This window comes from Numida meleagris, chromosome 13 (assembly GCF_002078875.1).
Source record: "Numida meleagris isolate 19003 breed g44 Domestic line chromosome 13, NumMel1.0, whole genome shotgun sequence".
Lineage (NCBI taxonomy): Eukaryota > Metazoa > Chordata > Aves > Galliformes > Numididae > Numida > Numida meleagris.
Genome location: NC_034421.1, coordinates 13,955,632 through 13,977,091, shown reverse-complemented (window position 1 = coordinate 13,977,091; position 21,460 = coordinate 13,955,632).

Genomic DNA, 21,460 nt, shown 5'->3' with positions numbered 1-21,460 from the left:
CTGGTGTCTCCTTTTCCCATCGCTGGGCAATGCGCTGGGTGCCAGTCCAGCTCTCTGCAGCATTAATCATTTACCCGCTCCCTTCCCACCCCGTGCCCACCCCAGGATGCCTGTGCATGGTTGAACTGCTCCAAACCAGACCCTCCCCAGAGTGCTCAATGCTCTGGGCTGGCTCTTCTCTCTGGGGCCAAATGAGGGGACCGTGTCCCTCCACTGCTAACCCGCAGGCTTCCCATCACCGGTCACATCCTTGCTTCAGCATCTCACAGCCCGGCATGTTCCTGGTGCCAGTGCCGATGTTCTGGATCCAGAACCGCACGCAGCAGAGCGTGGACCTGCAGCCATCACCAGTGCCCCCCTCGTCTCCCCGCTCCCTGCTTTCACTCCTGTCCCCTTCCCAGGCGTGTTTCAGGCAGCCGGCCCCAATCTGCCGCGGCGCAGGGCCACCTGTGCTGGCTGCCCACGCCATCTGCGCATGGAAGGTCGGGGACAGACGGCTGCCACCCCCAACTCCGGGCCAGCAAGAGAGGGACAGCCAGGGGGGCTCGGGGCACGGCTGCCTCACTGTACCCCGCGGTGCTGGCACCCGGTGAGGGCATGGCAGCAGCCCCCGTGCTGGCTGCTCCATGGGTCTGCAACGGTGGGAGTGATTGTGGATGTGATCGAGGGGGGTCCGAGCCCCTCGGGGTGCGCAGAGGGGTGGTGATGGCCATGCTGCGCCCTCCTGCCTGTCCCGGCTCAGCCCTGCAGCACGCCGAGAGCTCACGGCCACGCCGGGCAGCGGCGAGTTAACTCCCGACCTCGGTGAGCCCCACGGGCGCTGCGGCGGTGGCTGCCTGCTGCCGGCCGGGCACGCTGATGAGATGATAACGGAGCCCGCCCGGCGCCTTGCTACAGGTAGCCGGAAAGTTTTCTTCATTGCTGGCTGCTGGAAAGGTCAAGGCGTCCTCCTCCTCCTCCTCCTCCTCCTCCTCCTGCAGTTCTATTCCTGGCCCCTGCCCTTTTGCTGCCGTACACCGGACCCAGCTGTGCCATCTTGTGCCATCTCGGTGCGGCCGCGGCCCTGGAGCGTGTTGGGAGGGCTGGGGCATGGCAGGGGCACGGCTGCGAGTGTGGAGCTGGGAGCACTGGGGGCCAGGGGGTGCGGCTGGGGTGCCCCACTCTGGTGCAGCGCTGGGTGATGGAGACAAGGAGGGGAGCACAGGTCTGGCAGCCAGGATGGTGGGGGGAGTGCTGGCAACACGCAAACCATCGCAGGTGTTACCCAAAGCCAGGGTGCAAAAAGGGAAACCCCTGATACAACAGGACAGCGTGCTCCCTGAAAATCACTCTGCACTCACACACTGCGGATTTTTAATGGAGACCTTCATGGGGGGACCCAGCCTCAGCCCCAGTCTGGCCGGGCCCTACCACACCGCAAGGTCTGGGCTGCACAAAACCCATCCTACAGCACTGGGCCAAGCCGGGGAGGGGCCCTGGGGAGCTTCCTCGCACCACTTTGTTCACGGAGCAAAGATATTCCCAGCCCTGAATTTATAGATTGGCCCTTAAACTAAAACAACCTCCGGGGACCAGAAAAACAAAAGTAGGTTTTGGTTCTGTTTTGTTTTGTTTTGTGTTGTGTTGTATTTTTCTTTCCTGCGTAGACAGCCGTTGCCCAGGAGGGGTTAGCATGAAAAATGCATGTGGGGATTGGGGGAAAGGGGGGGGTGCGAGGAAGCAGCTATCGATCAAGCAGCTCTGAAAGCCACACAGCTGTGCGCCTCCGCCGCGCTCCCCGGCACTGCCCTGCTGCCGCTCGGTGCCGGGGAGGGCTCCGTGTCCAGGTGGTGCTATGGGCAGAGAGGAACTGGAGGCCCCCCAGCCCCTGCCCCATCCGTGCAGGTGGGCTGTTGGGTGGCTCTTCTCCTCTCCTTCCCTGCTTCTCTCCTTCCCTGTGTCCCAGAGCCTCGCTGATGCTCGAGGCAGGTCTGCAGGTGGGCTTGGTGGAGGGTGTCCCCACTGCAACCAGGCTGCGCTGCTTCTCCCCTTGGGAAAGAGTCCCCTCCTGCACACATGAGAAGGGCTCAGGCCCAGCTCCCCACATCTGGTGGATGCTGTGGGTCGGCTCTGTCACCACATCCGGAGACGGGGAGCAGCAAGGGGCTGGGGAGGGGGAAAACCCACTGACAGCCCTGCTTCTCCCTCTGTGGGTTTGCGTTTTAACCCCTCCGAGGGCAAGCAGAGCTTCTGTCAAAAGCTTCATTCTCCTCCAGCGGGTCAAACCTGCTATGGGAATTGCTCAGGCAAATTGTCAGGGTTTAGCAGGGTTTGGGACCCCCACCTCTCTGCAGTGACACCCTACAGCACCCACTGTCCACCATCCCCGGCTGGCTCTGCAGAGGGAAGGTGCTGCTTCTGGCAGGGTGCTGAGTGAGGCCAGCATAGCAGGGAGAGGAGAGCACTGAATCAGAAGGCATTTGCCACCAGGGAGGGTTTTAGAAGGTAAAGTCCCAGCAGCAATCCCCTTCCCACTGCTGCTGTCCCTCAGATGGGCTCCATGCTGTGGGCAACGGGGGAGGGGACTCCCCGAGCACTCCCAGCACTGCCATCATCCCAATGTCACCGAGCTATCAAGGGGACTTGGATCTCCACCTTTGGCCAGGAAAAGCTCCTGGCAGCAGGGACATACCAGGACAGCTTGGCCCAAACCAGCGGCACTGCAGGGTGCCCTGCACGGACCGACGAGCCACAACACTCCTCTGCACCCACATCCTATGGGCTACACTGAGTGCACTGCTGGCAGTGCAATTTTAATTACAATCTGTGCTTGTTCCCCATTGAAAAGCCAAAAATGAGACCCCTGCCCAGCAGCACAGATGGGGAAACTGAGGTTGGAGCTCGGGAGCAGCCTCTCGGGCTCAGCCTGCCTCTGCCTTGTGCACTCACATCAATCTGATCACCTCTACACAGAAATCCACAAATACATTATTTTAACCTTTTTGCCCCTCTTTGACCCCCATTCACCACGGCAGCCTGGTGCTGGGTCTGTGGCAGCGCGCTCAGCTTCCTGCAAGTTCCCCGAGGTTTCCCAGCCCAGAGCGCAGCTGTGCTCCTTAGCCCCCCCCACCCCCAAGCCCCGCTGTCAGACACAGCTGGGACCCAGCAAACAACAGCAAAAAAGCGCAATGCAAAGCGGGCAGGCAGCGAGACCCCGTTGCTGCTGCTGGGAATATCGCTGCTCAGCAGGACACAAACTATCCCGGGCACGAAGTTTGTTCCCCAGTGCGGGGACAGACGCACGGCACAGGGAGAGCCCCAGCGGTTGTATATTGTCTGCTCTGTACTGACCCCCCCACGGGCAGACAGACAGACACCCGCCCCCTGTGCTTTGTTCGCAATTTTAACCATGTTATCTCCAGCCCACATCCCCCATTCAGCCGCAGCCGGGAACAGTTTCCTTCGCAAGGGAAATTCCAGCACACGAAGGTGAAGGCATCCGGGCAGGCGCTGAGGGCTACGGGCTTGGAAAAAAAAAATAAAGAAGACTAAAAAAAAAAAAAAAAGTGCTTTTTAAAGTTGTTTTCTCTTGTTCTGCTCCTTTGGAAAAGGCAGAGAGCCGGTGCTCGTACCCGGGTGCGACGTCCCGGGGTTGCCAGGAGCAGGGATGCTCGCATGCAGGGAGCGGGGCAGGCAGCAAAAGGGGAGAAACCTCCCCAAATAACGCTGCCAAAATCTGCCCGCAGCCTTACAGCTGCGGGTGCAGGGCTCCTCTCACCTTCCCCCTCCCGGTGGGGATCCCGGTGGGCGCCGCGGGGACTCACCTGCACCGGGGCTGCTCTCCCAGCACGGCTGCGCTCCGCCTGATGTTCGCGCTGTGAAAGTGGGAAGCGTTTCAGATCGTGCACTAGGTTATATATTGTCTGCAAGTCTGGCCCTAGGGCGTCCATCAGTTGGTCTTGCTTTGCTCCTGCCCCTATATGGAAGGCAGCATCACATGCTCCGCGGCTCCCAGCTATCTGCCTGGCGAAAGGGGAGACGGAGATGGAGAGGAGAAAAGGGGGTAGAAAATTAAAAGGATCTTCATCATGAAAGAGACGGAGAGAATTTCCCAGTGTAAAACCAACCTGCCAGAAATCCCCGCCCGAGCCCAACTTTCCCCGCTCGCCGCCTGTGATCGCGGCTCCCAGCAGCCCTCTTTCATGTGCTCTGCAAGGCCTCCAGACATGCACGGCTCGCCTTGATCCCGCTGCCTCGCTGCCGGAGCAGGTGAGGGGCCGCGGCCCCGCTCACAGGTGCTGGCTGCAAAACGCTCCGTGCCTCCCCGCTGCACTGCTGGGGCTGCTGCCTGCAGCTCTCCAGCCGTTCAGCCCCAGGTCCTGGGCTTTCAGGGCCACTGCCTCCTCTGTGGCATCTCCTGGTGCGCGATGCTGCTCTGGGACCAGGGCAGCCCGATGCCAGGCATGCACGGGTCCCAGCGCCCAGGGGAACAGGCAGGGCATGCACCCGTTGTGCTGCCGATGACCCGGATGGCGTGAGGACATTTCTCCTGGAGGGAGAGCTTTCCTTCACCACCAGCTTCCCTGGCAGCTGGGATCCGCTCTGCGTTGTGCTGAGCACGGTTTCTTGCAGGTAGAAAACCCCATTTTGTGTTCTTCTCCACTCGGTTTTAACTGGCGGCTCCTCTGCCCTCTACCTCCGCCACTACTTTGTCCAAATGTTCCTATTTTCATTTTGCTAAGGCTCAGAAACAAAGCCTTTTTCATTAAAAACGTGGTCTGTTTTGCCCCTTCTCACTCACTGTCCCCCCCCCCTGCCCAAAATATCCCACCCTGCGCTGCTCGGCTGCCATTCCTCTGCATGCAGGAACCATGACCAGAGGCCTGAAGGTGTGCTCACATCACGGTCCTGCTCCCAAACCTGCATCTTCTGTCACCTGCACCTCCTTGAAAAACATCTGGGGCAAGAAGATAGCTCTGTGCTTGAAGCTGAGCATGGGAGGGGAGCCGTCCTTTTCCAGCTGGCACGAACATGGGGGAATTTGGCCTTGGGGTGGGATCTGGTAGGTGCTCCTAATGCTATGACCACAGAGACCCTTATTACAGAGCAGATTTCCTTATGACCACCTGGAGAGCTGAAGGGCCGAGGTCAGGCTGCCATGTGTCTGAGTGCAGGCATGGAGCTGGGCTCTGCCACACCATCAGCAATCCTAAATGTGCCATCCTGATGCTGGAGTTCCTTGCTGCATCCTTAGACTTCTTAACACTTTGCCACAGATGGAGATGTCCTGCCTGCTTTCTCATGGGGTAAATGCTTCCTCTTCTCCCGAGAGGACCTGGCTGAGTAGGACGCTGTGCTGGTGCTGGCTTGGCACAGGCTCCAGCTAGACCAGAAGTCTCCTTTCCCTTGTAGCACAGCTGAATTCAGCTTTAAAGCTCAAAGCCAGCGTACTTGCACTGAAACCCTCCATCCTCATAATTCTGCTGCCTGTAAAGTGCATTAGCACATTTTGGACACCCACACAGCCTTCACAGCTAGCTGAACGGAAACCACCTTTCTTGCTGCTGAGGGACCCAGGAAAGCTGAGTCCTGGTGCAAACTCACACACATTTCTGTCCGTCTTGCTGAGCAGGCTCCTACACAGCCATGTGCTGGCAGTTTTATACGTCTTCCACTGTCTACTGATTGCTCACAATGACTTTGAAACAGGATGGCTGAGCAGACCTCACCAGGCACTGCTGGGAAGAGAACTCCACCCAGAGTTAGCAAGCACAGGGGAATCACGTCTGGTCCAGAAATTCCCCGAGCTGAGTCTGGTTGGGTGCTTGGAAAGTACCCGGGTGAAGTCTCATACACATTCACCCTGCCCTTCTCCTCTCCCCTGGGTTTCTGCTGCTGAAGACCATCCAGGAACCATACAAGAAGATTTTTGGTGTGACCTTGTGCAGACACTGGGTTCTTGTGTAACGTGGCATAGGGCTCAGCTGCTGAGCAAGAGGGGGAAGTCTCAGGCCAGTTCCAGAAGAGCCTAGATGATATTCTCTAGATGCAGTTCAAACTTTCTGGTGGGAAGGCCAGTTCCCTTGGGCACAAGCTCCCTCAAGTCAGCTGGACAATTAACAGCTGTACATAGCTGGTGGTCTTTTTTTGAAGGAAAGATTTCTTTGTCTGGGGACTAGAGGCATGGCCAGATCCCACTCCCACTGAGTCAAACATCTGGAAGTCAAGCATCCTTCTGCCCAGAGCTGAAGACTATTTCCACTGCTTCTCTTTGTCCAGCTGAAAATCCCACCAGAAGGGTATTGTCCTCGTTGGAAACTTAGATGTTTGTATTTCAGTGCTTACAATCATAGAATCATTCAATCATAGAATCATCAAGGTTGGAAAAGACCACTACAATCATCCAGACCAACCATCAACCCCCTCCCACCATACCCACTGATCCATGGCCCTCAGTGCCACATCTCCACAGTTCATGAGCACCTCTGAGGACGGGGACTCCATCACCCCCCAGGGCAGCCTGTGCCTTGAGTCTGCAGCTGGCTTCAGACTGCTGTGAGGAACCTTCATAGCAAATGCCAGTCCCATTATAGCAGCCTGCCCCATAGGGGGAGGTGGGAGGAAACCCTCAGCCGAGGGGAGGGATTTCCATATTGCTGTGACCTCATCCTGCGTGGAACAGAGGTGTTGGAGACAACCACTGGTGATGGAAACCATCGTCAGTGATGGAGAGCACTATGAGTGATGGAGAAGGCAGAGGCCCGGAGGGGCTGGTGCTGCAAAGTCTATCACTTTATGCTGCAAGAGAGGAACTCCAGAGACTGGAGGCAGCTGCTCTGTCGGAATGAAAACAGAGCCCACGTCCCTCCCTCCTGCAATTAAAAAGACAGAAAAGGGGAACAGAACAGCTTCGCTGATGACCTTTCCCTCTTGCAAATCTCAGCCTGCTTCACTTCATACACCAGCATCAGGAGCAAACAGCCGGGCTGGGACCTGGCAGGCCAGTGGTGGCACAGAACTACCCAAGGAGGTTGTGTGTGTGTGTGTGTGTGTGTGTGTGTGCACACCAGAGTGCTTGCTTTCTTCCAGCCTGCAGGCTGCTTCGGGGGGGGGGAGCAGGAAGGGTTAGCTTGCCAGCTTCTCCCGAGGTCCATGGAGAGGTGTCTGTAGGGCTCATCTCGAAGAATGTCAGAGTGCATGTGCTCCGCGAGACGGCCTTTCAGAAGGCATCAGTCCCGCTGTCACGCAGCGGACCACAAATCAGGAGTGACAGCTGTCTCCGTGTGCACCATCCATCTGTGGCAAATGTGTCAGCTAGCTGAACACTCCCGAGGAAACTGCTACGGAGCCGGGGAGAGGAGGAGGAGAGGGAAAGGGGGAGTGAGAGTGAAGGAGAGGGAAAAAAGCAGCAGCAACAGGGGTGAAGAATGGCAAGGTGCAGCTCAGCAAGGCCGAGGGTCCCGAGCGGTCCTGGAAGATAGAGGTAAATGTTGTTGTGCAATGGGCACCTTCACTGCTGCATGGAGATGCCTCATAAATATCAGCCCTTTGCCCTCCTGATCTGAGAACCTCAAGGCTCTCCACAGGTATTCATGATGCCATCAAGCTGTCCCAATGGGTGGCATTAGCTGTAACTGTCCTGCAGTGGAGGGAGCAGGACAAATGGACTTGGCCAAGACCAGTGGCTGAAGGTGCAGCAGATCAGGGAAGAGAATGCAGCGGTGCCCACGCACCCAGCCAAGGAATGGGTGAGACATGGAGGACATGGTGAGACAGCACAGCTGTTCCCTCTTCGCCTCCTGTGCATATCATCTCCCTCTTTGCTCCTCTCTTCTCCTCCTGTCCATCCTGTCACAACGAATTCTTCGTCCTGAGTGAATTTGGAAAATCACAGGCATGGGAACTGCTGTTTTATAGTTCCTGTGCACATACAGAAACTGTATGGCTAACAGAAAGAAGTCACAGCTTTCCTTTACTGTCCGCTCATCTGGTTCAGTCTTCCTTGAGAAAGTAATTCCTTGGGATGGAAGAAATTTGGTGCCTATGGACCACTCACACTTTAGAGAAGATCAACCCAGCCCGCTCGGCATGCATTCCCAGTAACACGAGTTGAGATCCCAACCTTGGGACTGTTGTACCAGCTTTGGTGAGCTACCAGTTAAATCCCATCTTCCTACCAGAAAGCTCTCAGGGATGTTCTGCATGTGAAACCGAGGAAGCAGGGCACCAGCCAGAGCTCTCCCAGCAGGAACACATCTCGTCACCAGCCTAGCCTTGGAAACTAGCAACACGAGTCACTCTGCAGTTGAAAGGCCGGTCTTCATTTTTGGAGCAGAATTAGGTATAGCACCTTCAGGGCTGTTTGGAGTGGGGCAGGAGACCCTTTATCTCCTTCTGGTTGGAGTGGGGGGACAGAATTAGAGAAAGGGTGTGTAGAGATCAAGCTATGCATCTTTTGCTGGAGGTAACTCTCCATGCTGGTCTCAGCTGTGGGCTGCAGGCTTCACTAAGCAGTGCTCACCAGGCTGCTCCTGGTCATGGGTGGGTACATGGGAGCGATTTTGTTTCCAGTCTTGGGATTTCTGCCATGACATTCCCACTGTGGATAGAAAATGTCACCAAGCACCAGGCCACGAGATGTGTAAAAAAAACAGATTCCCGTTCCAGCTCCCAAAACTGGGGCAGACGTCTCTGACAAAGCGGGGAGGTGTCCCGTCCTCTGACTGCTGTCAAGCACTCATCAAGCAGCCCTTCCAAACTTTCAACGTGAGATCATTTTCCCTCCGAATTCACTGGAGTTTCAAGGAAAACATTCCAACTAAAGAGGCATGAAATCCCTGGCACCGGTTAGAAAGAGCTGGACATCTCCCTGAGCGGTGTGGCACGGATGATGAAAGGCCCCAGAGCGCGGCGCTGACATTTCCCGCTTGGCAGGTCCCGCTCGCGGCCACCGGAGCCGCACATTGGAGTGAGAACCACCGAGGATCAATGACCTCAGTGGTTTGCACAAAGTCGTCCAAGAGGCTGAAAATGCAGCTGATGGCAGCTAGTTCCATTTCAGCTGAAACACAGGAGTAAGAAACGTAACACTCCTGATGGGTTTGAGTAATGGCCTCCCATTGGTCGTGCTTTTTTACAGCAGTTCTCAGCACCAAACCAAACAGTTAGCACAGCTGTCATGCCATGTATGGTTGGACTAGGTGATCTTTGTGGTCTTTCCCATTATTAATGATTCTATGATTCTCTAATCACTTGTCGAGGTTGCAAGCTCAACCAACTAAGTCAGTGGAATGTATCTCCATAGAGGAAGCACAGCAAAGGTATCCAGATAATTCCCAGCTGTTTTCTGGCCCCCTGGCTGGGAAGAGAATTGCACTGACAGTGGGGGGCTGATTTCAGTGGCTGGGCTACAAAGCAGCCAGGTTTGCCAGGGAGAGGTGAGCCTCTGCTCAAGAAAAGAGGGGATGAATGGATTAAAAAAGCAGAATGACTTACGGAAGGGTCAGTTTTCTATTGTTTCTTATTTAGCAGCCAACTGAGATGAGTTGGAAGTCAGGGCAGATGAGTCAAAGAAAGCTGCTCCTATGGGTTCCACCGCCAAGAGCCATCTCTGCTTTGTTTCATTGCTTGCTGTCTGATCCCTTCTTACAAAGGCTGTGGTCAGCAAGCTGCTTGAATTTCCCATCCTTCTCAGGGATAGATCCTTGTCTTCACTGCCATTGGAATGACCGTATGTCCCCATCGTTGATGGGTTGAGGTGGGACTAAGTGACTTCAGTGGTCTTTTACAACCTTATCTGTGATTCTGTGTTGGTTCTTTTTATTTTCTCAGTGAAGCAGACTGAGTCCCGTGCCATTGTCCAGGTGCTGGAGAGTATCATCCCCACCCATCCTTCGCTGTACACATGGCCATGGTACGGACAAGACTTGGGACTCACGCATGGAGTCAGCTGGAGCTGCTCAGTGGGCTCCTGATGAAATCCCAAAGAGCAGCAGCGCATCTCTTCAAGGGACTCCCAACACAGCAGTGAATGACTCCTTAATTTGGGTGGGAAGAGCAGAATGAGAACGGTGCGGCAGCGTTCAGGAGGAAGGATATCCCTGAAATCAATACAGTGAGAACTGCTCCAACCAAAGATCTCTGGGACACCAAAACTGAGCAAAATTAAGCTGACGATCTGTGTAATGTTCAACTGAAAGCTGAAATCTTTGCTCTGTTGTCTGAGGCTGCTTCACCTTGGAGGTAGCCGGAGTTATTTTGCAAGCAAACCTGGCCAATAAAGGACGTGCACCTGCCTGGGAAGCGCATCCTCAGCGTGGCCGTGACGTGCCCAGCGACTCGGGGACAGGGGCTGCTGGGTTGGTGCTTTCCTTCAGGCTGAGGTCCTGGGCCCTGCAGCAGTGAGAGAGCTGTGCCCACACCGCACGCACCCACGTTCACCCAGCTGTGCCATCACTGGCACCACAACATCCAAGGACGGGGCTGGAGATGAGATCCAAAGCATTTTTTTTTTTTGCCCAGAATCTTCTGTTCAACCCTTTCACAGATGTCCTGGCTGCCACAGGTCTTTCATTGGCAGAGTTTCACGGGGGCATGTGACTTGCATATAAATAACGCTGCTCTTGGCAGCTCTTTCAGCTGCTCACTCTTCCTTTCTCCTGAAAGCTCTCCCAGGACGGAGCTTTGCTCTGTGCTTGGTGGCTTGGCCATTTGCTTGGCCAGGATGGACCAGTCTCACTCTCCTGCTTCATCTCTCTTGCTTTTCCTTTTCCATCTTTCTCTTTTTTTTTTCTTTTTCTTTTTCTTTTCCTTTTTTTCTTTTTCCTTTTTCTTTTCCTTTTTCTTTTTCTTTTTCCTTTTCTTTTTCCTTTCTTTTCCTTTTTCTTTTCTTTTTCTTTTTCTTTTTCTATTCCTTTTTCTATTCCTTTTTCTTTTTCTTTTTCTTTTTCTTTTTCTTCTTTTCCCTTTTCTCTTTCATTTTCCTTTCCTCTCTCTTTTTCTTTTCCTTTTTCTTTTTTTCTTCCTTTTTTTCTTTTTCTTTTTCTTTCCCTTTTTCTTTCTCTCCTTCTTTTTCTCTTTCTTCTTTTTTCTCCTGTATCTTTAAAGGTGGCAATTCCCCGGTTTCACTTTCAGGGATTGGGTGTTGGACTCTCTCCAGCTGCGTGTCCCTCACTCTCTTCCTTGCCAAGTGCCCTTCCTAGGGACAATCCCAGAGCCACACACAGAGGACCTCTTCTAAGTGCTCATTTCCAGCCCCTTCCACTGGAGATCTTCTTGTTGGTCAACCAACCTCCTGGGGCTGACCCTCACACAGCTGCAGCCTCTCCATCCCAAACCCCAAACCCCAAGCAAGCAGAGGCAAAGCAGCAGGGCCCCAGCCAGCAGCAGCCCCATCCTGCCCAGCTCACCTGGCAGCCGCTGACACTCGCAGCCGTGTCACCTCGTGCTGCCTCGCAGTGACAGCTGCAGAGCTGCCCCGCGTGCGCTGCCCGGGGCTGAGGGTGTCCGCCTGATGCACGGGTTTCTCTGTGCTGCCTTATGGGCTCGGGCTGCCTTCAAGAGCCATTAACACCGAGGCAGGGAGAAAGCCGCAACAAAAAGGCTCCGCAGCCGAAGCTTTCACTTCTGGGAAAGTCCTCTCGAGGCTGTGGAGGGGAAGGACCGGGGGGGTCTGGACCAGGGGCTGCAGAGATGAGACTTTCACAGCTGAAAAATCATCGGTCTTTGGGTCTTCCCCTCTGACCGAGACACAAAGCTGCATGAAACCTGTGCACGCTTCTGTAATTTTGACCATTTTGTCCGTTTTGATCGAAATGAAACCAAGCGTTCTGGGAGCTGAAGGGCTTCAACCTCGTGCCTTCATGGCTGCCAGGTGAAACTCGGGAGCCCCATTAGAGCTGGACCAGGGACAGGCAGTAAGCAGAGCTGGTCCAGTACCAGGACCTGGCAGGGCCAGAGCTGGACAGTGAGTAGATGAAGGTGAGCCCGAGCCAGTTGAGTTGGGGAGAACAGACCTCCTTCGGCTAACCTGACACATTTTTGGAGAGGGTGGAAGGTTTGGCTGATGATGGGAATAGAGGATGGGAAGCTGCTCGGGAAGAGCCTGAGCTGGCAGCAGGCAATAAACCGGTCCAGAAAAGAGGGAAGGAGGAGGATAGCCTGTTGCACAATGAACAAGCCAAATCCTGGCTTGTTCATCTCCCAGGCAAGCAGTCATCTCAATAGCAAGGGCTGCCTGGTGTGTCTTCTCTTTTTAAACTGACTGTGGGGATAACCACAGTGCAGTGGGAGTGAAGGGCAGAGCTCTGGTAGCTCATAACCCGCCAGTGGGGACAAAGCTGTGGGGATGCAGAGGAGCAGTGGGTTCAGCTCCACCACATCCTGGGGCTGGGTCCCGGCCTCTCCCTGCCTCTCAGTGTCTTTTCTGCACGGCAGAGCGTGGGGCTCGGCCCGAGCACTGCAGGCAGAGCAGCACCAGCTTCAAAGCAGAGCACTGGTATGAGAGCCGCAGCCCAGGCAGCACGGGGAGCGGGCATCCCTCCCAAGCAGCTGAGGAAGAACAAAACAATCAAACGAGCACGCTGGCTGGAAGGTGCTTTACGAAGTATTTATGAGGAGTGCTCTTTAAAAATGGATAAGGCGTGCAGAGCGCCGGCCTTCCCTTGCCGTGAGCCGCGGAGACGGTGCGTGCATCGGGATGTGCCAGGACCAGGGAGCGTGGAGGCAGAAAAGGGGAACAGAACTGCTTCGCTGATGACCTTTCCCTCTTGCAAATCTCAGCCTGCTTCACTTCATACACCAGCATCAGAAGCAAACAACCGGGCTGGAGACGCAGCGCGTGCATCGCGCCCGTGCCCCATCCATCCCCATCCATCCACCTCTTGGAAGGGACACATCCCCTCAGCTCCTTTCCGTGGGGCAGAGCAGCCCCCCATGCCCGGGCTCACGTCCCACCCGTCCCGCGATGCAGCTGTATCCAGCGCACCCGCTGCCGGCTCCGCGAGGCGCGACGCGATGTGATGGGGAACAGCTGCTCGGTGCGACGCAGCTCCCGCGGGCGGGCGGCCGGCGGTGAGAAAACGAGCAGCGCTGTCAGGGCCCATCAGCGCGGCCGGGCTGATGGCAGCACCCGTGCCACCGGGGACGTGGGGACCGGGGCGGTGCTGGGATGCTGCCGCGGTAGGGTAGGGGGGACAGCGGGGGCCCCCCACTGCGTTCCTGTGGGGAGGGGGTGTTGGGACCAGAGGGGTGTGGAGGAGGTACAGGTGGGATGGTTTAGAAGAGGTGGAGGAGGAGGAGGTGTCCCCGATGTCTGCAGAGCAGCACAAAGTCAGCTGGGGAAAATGAACGGGGATGGTGCAATGTGCTTGAGAGGGCTCGTGCTTGGCTGGGCGTTGCTGAGCACAGGATTGTGCAGCCTCAGGCTTTCCTGGAAAGTTGGACTCCTTGAAGTCTTTGGGGCAAAATCTTTAAGATGTCCCATCACCATAGGCGCAAGCACACCATTTCTCTTCGCTTCTGATCCAAACAGCCTGCTTTGTTTTGGGACAGTGAGTCTCAAGGACCCCCTTGGACCTCCCTTACCTCATCCCAGAACCCCCTTAGAGACCTGCCCAACCTCTCCTGGACCACTCCTAAGCCCCCCAACAGGGCAGCTCTGTAGGGGTCCTACGGGTGGTGGTGTACGGATCCTGTATGTGATGGTGGGTCCTAGGGATCCTAAAGGGGATGGTGAAGTATGGAGCCTGTAGGACGCGTTGGGTCCTATGGCTCCAGAAGAGAAGATGCTTTCAGCTAAAACAAGACCATCATATTGGCAAATCCATTAGCCAAAGGCAAGGTTCAGCTCATGGGCAGTCCAGACAAAGCACAAATGAATCAAACATTGGTGGCTGAGATCTTGCCCTCGGTGCAGTGGCAAAGTGAAGGAGCTTGTTGCAGTAGCTTCTGTGGAGAAAGATGGGAGCAACTTTCTGCAGCTGGGAGATGGAGCTGGGCTTGGGAAGAGGATGCAGAGAGAAACCTCAAGGCTGAGCCCTACCTTGCACTGGGAGGAGATGTTGGGAGCAGCCAGAGGGCGGCCAGGCTGTGGGGCAGAGCTGCTGCTCCAGGCCTGAGACATCCCAGCACTGCCCTTTGTAGCTCTGCACAGCAGCACTGGGACTGTGGGGCTGCCGAGGTCACACACAGCATCCTTGCAGTGCGACCTTCCCACTGGTGAAAGCCACAGGAGAAACACTTCGAGGAGGCAGCAGGGTGACAATGCAACCACAAAGCACGACTGCTTGTGGCTGCAGGGGGGTGCGGGGCAAGGGATGCTGGAGTGCCCTGTAGAGCCTTTTCTGGTGGGATTCGTACAGAGATGAATGAGAACTGCTGCTCAGGGAAGGTTTGAGTCCATGGGAAGGAAGTGCCCTTGGTCTGACTTTTGGGTGGCCCTGTGTGGAATCAGGAGTTGGACTCAGCGATCCCTGTGGGCTCCCTGCAGCTCTGTGATGCTGTGGTTCCATGCTCTGCTCCCCATAGAAGCATCTGCTTCCCAGGAAGAAGTGCCCCTCCACAGTGCTGCTCTCAGCCTCTCACAGGGACAACTCCCAGCCACAAGTCCCAGACCCCACACGTGTCAGCCCCCAGGAAGAACTCCAGATCCTTTTGGAGAATCCCAGACTCTCTGTTCTATCTTCACTCAGTCAAACGTTCAGCTCTGGCCAGATCCAGAGGGAATTTAGTCTCCTAGAGATGAACCCTAAATTCCACTTCTGTAGGAACAAAGCGATGTCCTGTACGTGTCGGGGTGGGTTGGGTGATCCACAGAGCTGAGCAGCACAGAGACCCTGGCCCGGTTCCTGTAGGACACGAAATGCCTTCGGGGGGGAAGGATTTCCACCATTAGAAAGGTCAGGTTGAACCTAATTGCCCCAAAAGAGAAAAGCTCCGTGTCCCATCCCCAAACCCTCAGGCCTTCGGCATCTCTACGGGTAGCACGAAATTAGTAAATCGCTATTTGTGTGATTTCCTAGATCTTTGCCCATAGGACATTTTTGTCCTGTCACATAACGTAAACTCCAGGCTTCGGCTGCTCAGAGAATCGTAAGTCACCGGAGGGAGAAAAGCAGAGCGTCACCTGGTCCCTCGGCGAGGCACAGCCGTCCCCAGAGCAGCTCATGGAACAGCGCTGACACGCAGCCCTGCGTTGTCTGCTCATACTGGGAGCACTGGTTTGCCCCCACTTCCCGGTGGGGGGGGACAAAACCAAAACCAAAACTCCGCACGCCATAATTATTCATATTTCAAGTGGGTTTTTGTTTCAATTTTTGAATTGAAGAGATTTTAATGGATTGGCTTCCAGCCAATGGGGCCCTTGCAGGTCCCGCAGCGCCCTGCCTGCTGGGGCAGCCCCGCACCACGGCTGCACCCTGAGGTCACCGGCTGCACTCAGGCCCCATGCTGGGTGTCACCTCCAGGGGACCAATCCCAGCTGCAAGCAGGATGAGCTCAGTGTGCTGGGTAAGGCTGTGCCAGGGGGTGGGACAAGACTGGCAGCGCCTTCATCAAGGTGTTGGTGCACGCTATGGGATGCTGCAGCAGGAGGCATGGGCTGGAGGGGAGGACATGGTGGGACAATGCCCACTTGTGCCGGTGGAAGCCCAGCACGTGCCTTGGTTCCAGCCAGATGCCACCAGCGTCAGCAGCAGGGACCACCTCACCCCACATCACACCCGACCTCTGCTCAAACGGGACCTGAAGCGTGCAGCTCCAGGGGATGGCACAGTTCTGGTCTTGTGATGCTGGCTGCCTCCTCGGGCTCATCCAGGATCTGAGTCAGGAACAAATTCCCTTGGTGGTGAGGTACCACCGGAGAAATGTTTCCAGAAAGCCCAAATTCCATCACCTCCCCAGACACCTCTCCTTGCCTTTCACAGAATCACAGGAACATGGAAACATGGAACCACAGAGTGGTTGGGTCGGAAGGGCCCTCCCAGCCCCCACCCCTGCCATGAGCTGGCTGCCCTGGGCCCATCTGTGGCCACAGACACCTCCAGGGATGTGGCACCCACAGCTTCTTTCTTTCCAATACAGCTGGAGAAAAGGAAAATCAGTGACAGGGCCCTACACCTGCTGGCCAACGTTGATCTCCAGCAAGTGCGCGCTATCTATGAATCAGTGGAGATGGACTAATCAGTGCCTCCTCAACTTCCTGGGGTTTTCTCTTGGGGAAACCAATATAAACTCACTCCTCTACATTAAGATTGCTCCATTGCCTCACATGGTTATATCTCTTCTCCAGAGGAAGAATTGCTGGAGCAGCTCAGGGTCACGCTGCCGGTGCTCTGACAGCCATGGGCATCAGGTGCCTTCCTCCTCCTCCTCTTCCTCGGTGGATGAGGGGCTCCCAGCAGCATGGGAGCTGTGAAGAGCAGCTGATGCCAACCCTCGGGTTCGCATGTCCCATCCCAGGGAGGACATGCAGCAGCAGCCCTTGGAGCTGTGCAAACACAGCCATGCACACTGAGCTCACAGCTTCCACCCTGTGCTGTGGCTTCTGAGGGCAGATAGATGGGCAGGGGCTGCAGAGCGAGTGGGACACCCACCTGCCCCTGCCAGAAAGGTGCTGCTGTGCTTTCCCAGCAGTATAAGGCAGTTTGGTGAGAGGCTCCATCCCCAGTGCCCCCCCTGCCCCACTCCACCCCCACTCTCCATCGCATTCAGCCTGGAGGTGCCTGGAACAAGGTGAGGAGCAGGGCTGAGGCTCTCTAGTTCACTGAGCCCATCTCTCCCATGCGCAGAGTTGGAGGGGCTGGTTGTTATTGTCGCTGCTGATTTCTGTATTCTTCTGCCTCTTTCTCCCTGACTGGCCTGGTGGCCCTGTCATTACCAGGCTTCCCCAGCTGCCTGTCAGGGTCCTATTGGCCTCAGTGTTGCCTCAGGCTCTGGGATAACAAACAAAGCACAGAAGAGTTCTTGGGCTTCCACGGCCTTAATTAGCCGGTGTCATTTTGGGGACGTGTGTCCTGCTTGCTGCGAGGAGACAAAGACAGCTCGGGAGGCATCTTTAAATGCAGCCAATTAGAGGGGGCTTCAGAGATGCGCGGCCAGCTCCCAAGCACGCGTGGCGCTGCCAAAAAGCTCAGGTCCTGATGGAGACTCGTGGCGACTTGTTCCTCCTCTGGCAGACACAGCACTCCCTTTGGCACGAGGTGTCACACGGGCGTTCTGCAGCATCGCTCCTGATCCCACGCAGGCGATGGCAGAACCCAGGCACGTGGCAGAGCACTCAGAGCTCGGGTACCTGCCTGAATAACCCTGCAGTCCGTGCCTTCTCCAGGCTGCTTCCACCAGCCCCAGATGTTCAGAGGAGCTGCTGGAACCTCTCTCCAGTGGGGAGGTTCAGGTTGGATATTAGGAAACATTTATTCTCAGAAAGAGCAGTGATGTGTTGGCACCGCTGGCCAGGGAGTGGTGGGGTCCCTGTCCCTGGAGGGGGGGCACTGGGGGACATGGTTAGCGGGCATGATGGAGTGGGGTTGGACCTGGTGATCTGAGGGTTTTTTTTCCCACGTGTAATGGTTCTATGGACACAGCACAGCTCCCTTTCCCCTTCATTTTGCAGGGATAGCCTGTGTGACTGCATGGTGACACGCAGCTGCTCAGCCACTGTCATCACAGCCAGCACCACCCTGTGCTGAGATGCAGCTGGAGGCACGGTGTCCCTGCAGGGGGGACTCCCTCTGTAGGGTGGGTGCCACGAGGAGACCACTGTGACAAGCTCCCTCCCAACAAGACCAACAGCCAAAGGGACACCGACGTCCTGTGTGAAACCGGTGGCTGGCTGATTTCACTGGGCAGCTTCATTGTCATTGAGGTGTCCTGAGTTCCTGTGTCACCAGATGAGATGGCAGCGGTGGAGCAAAGGAGGGGCAGAATCGGGGCTGTAAGCATAGGAGGCAGTAGATAGAGTTGCCTTTAACCAGTCTTGAATCATCCAAGCAAGGCCATAGTCACAACTCAGCATTAAGGAAGGAATAACTTACCTCCTCCTGAGGATCAGGGTTCACTGGAGACTCCCACAGGAGGCAGTCTCCAAGTAGAGATGTTTCCCTTTTGGCTTCCAGCCCTTAAATGAGGTTAGGGAGGGGTGGATCCGGGATCCACCCTTTCCAGTGGCACAGGAGAATGGCTTGCACCTGTGCTCCCAGAGCTGGCCCTGCCCCTTCGCCAGGTGCTCAATCCCTGGTTCAGGCCATGACCTAACAGCTCCCATACAGGGTGCATGAAGCTGCTCAACAGCAGCACGTGGGCATTCCCAATGGTGTTCCAGAGACGTTCCCAAAGCTGTTGTGGGGAACTCCACGTCCAAACCCATGAGCATCTCCAGCCAAACGTGAACGCACTCAGCCTTCCCAGTGACGGGATGGCTTTGTCCCTTCTCCCACCCCCAGCCCCCCCAGCAGCACCCTACCCCTGGGACTCTGGGGGTGTCCCAAAGGGATCCAACCCAGGGTGAGCCAGGGGACACCCATCCTCCTGCACTGCCCAGCCCTCGCCCTGCTGCAGCACCCACCACCCACTGCAGCCTCCCTCCAGTTGGAGAACTGGCAATGAAACCCTCCTGGAGGTGGGACTCCCATCCCAGCCACGGCTCCATCCCGGTTGAGCGATGCAGCCCTGCCATGGCCTCTGGCTGGACTCAAAGAGTTAATTCTGAGCGCCAGCCATTAATATTCTCACTGATAACCCCAAATACCAGCCCTGCACGGCTGTCACTTTCATTAGCGCTGAGAAAATGAGCCCTTCAAAATAGGACAGCCGGCCGGGGGGGGAGGAAGAGGAGGGCTCTGGGGCCAAACATTCGATTTTCCATGCGATTGACAGCCATGAAACCGCCTTCCCGTGACGTCGGGGGTCACTCGGGTGCTGGCGAAGGATTCCCCAGCCCCCAGTCCCCACGGCTGGGTGCCCCCCCGGCTCGGAGGTGCGCGGGGTGGCTGTCACATCACATCAGCGTCGGGCCCGCGTGGAAGGTCCTTGGCTGCACAACCGCATGGAAGTGGGTGACTCACTGGGGCGGCCGCATGGAGCTACGGCGCGGTCACCGCTGGGCACTGTGACCCCCCGGTGTGGGGCGGAGGAGGAGACGGGGCTGTAGGGCTGCTGTTCCTGCTGAGCTGCAGAAGGGAAGGCAAGGACCTTGCTCAGTGCGTGGGGATGTTCACCTTCCAAATAGTGCCCAAGGCGCTGGCGCTGCTGCCCAGAGCTGTGGGTGCTCCATCCCTGGAGGTGCCCACGGCCATGGGTGGGGGCTGGGCAGCCTGAGCTGGGGGGGCAGCCAGCCCAGGGCATGGAACCAGGTGGGCTGCGAGGTGCCTTCCAACACAAGCCATACTGTGATTCTATGATCCTATCGTCTCCAAAACTGGCCTTTACAATGGATGTGTCCCAGCCAAGGGATGGGATGGGGGCTGGATCCACTCCTTCCCAGTGCAGTCTCCAAGGGCAGCCATCCTGGGGAGCCTGCCCAAGCTGGGATGGTTTCTCAGCTGTTGCACCTTCCAGATGTAGCCAATCCCACCTAGCTGCTGGGGCCACGGAGTGATCTGAGGGGATGGGGAAATTGAGGCAGGGGCAGGATGCTCCCACAGCACACACAGCACATGGTGCCATCCAGCCACGGTGCATGGCTGCAGGGCTGTCACGGAGCTGCTGGCTTTGTTTCCTCCAGAGGAGCCATGGAGGGTGCAACTGCAGCGCTGGGAAGTAAAGCCAAGCCCACGGCTGGACACAGTCACTGCTGGTCTGGAAGGAGAGGACAACACCGATGGCACCACTTCTCATCCTGCTTTCATAGTCCATTGCGTGAGAAAGCAGTGCAGGAAGCAGAGCTCCTTCCCAGCAGGTGCAATGCCCACCTTGAATGCCCCGAACCAGGGCAGGCTGTGGCCCTGCAGCCCAGGGTTGCTCTGGGTGCCCATGTCCCACCCAGGGGATGGCAGAAGGAGCTCAGCAGAGAGCCCTGCAGCCCTGTGGGTACGGAATTCCTGGATGCTGCTGAGGTGGTGGTGCCGTGTGCTGGAGCTGCTTCTGTTCAGGGTGGGGGCTGCAGACCCCCCCCATTGCCATGGGGATAGCAGGGGAAGAGCTGCTCTCAGCATCAGAGCCACAGCAGCCACCAGTGCTTGGCTCCCAGCCTTGCTCTGGTACGAAGGGACACGGGGCCGGTGCTGTTGGTGGGGATCATCCTTCCCTTCCCAAATGAAGGAACTGGTGGAGCTGGTGCTGGGTGTAACCGGGGAAGTGAAGGTGAACTTCAGCCAAGCACGGGGAGGGCAGCTCATGGGCTGCTGGAGAAAACCCATCCCAGCAGTAGGGTACCTCTGCTCGAATGTAACAGGAATCAGAGCTTTCTGTCCTCACAGCTCAATCCCAGCTCTGCAGCCCTCAGGATGATGCCCCCCCCCACCCCAAGGGCCGGGTCCCAACCCCGGACTGGGGGCCCAACTCCCACTCTGCGGCCCAGCAGAGCTCTGCATGGGGACCCGGCGCCGTGCTCAGCGCTGGCTGCGGAGCAGCAGGCAGCCTGTGTGACAAGCCAGACCAGCATGGTGGATGGCAGTAATTACCGTGCCGCCCACAGCTGAAGGGGAGCATATGGTAAGGAAAAGGAAACTAACTTGTATTTTTCCGCACCCCCCGGGCTCAGCCTTTCTGGGGCTGTCACAGTCGATTTGTGCCGCCTGAGCTGCTTCGCCCCGACCGCCTCTGACTGCAGCTCCCTCCCAGGCAGTGGTGAGGCTGGTGCTGTGCTCGCTGCTCCCGCAGCCCCGTGCAAGGCAGCCGGTGGGGACCCGGTGCCACCAACCCCATCCCCGCTCCCTGTCCCCATGTGAGTGCAGGGAGCGCATGGGGTGCATCTGGGAAAAGGGTGCCTGGAGCTGGCGGTGGGATGGATGCATTTGCAGCCACAGGGATAAAAGGGCACCTTGGGATGCACGGGACAGCAGGAGCCACAGCTGGGGCCATACAGCCATCCTTGTGGAGGGGCTGGGTGTGGGGAGATCTGCTTGAAGGAGGTGGGTTTGCTCCACGTCTTCAGGATGCTGAGATCTTCTGGGGCCCTAAAAGTCACTGCAAGAGCTACATAGAGCCCCCAGAGCCTCTGCATTGTGCCAGGACAGCAGCCACCGAGGGCTCTCCATCACTCACCATGCCATGGCGCAGCTCCGGGGTGGATCTGGCTGAACCTGCTGTTTTCTCCCATTCATCTGACCAGGGCAAATACTCTCACTAAAAGCAAGCTAGAAGTTGGCAGCTGGAGCAAAAACTTCGTTCTAAGCAAGGTGCTCTGCGTGCCAGCCGTGCCAGCTCATTCCCTGCGGGGGCTTTGCAGGTGCTGGGTGATGTGTAACATCTCTGTGACCCAGCCCACGTGGTTAGGGTGGCCATCCAGCGTGGGAAGGCTCATGGTGAAGCTGGCTGTGCTTGA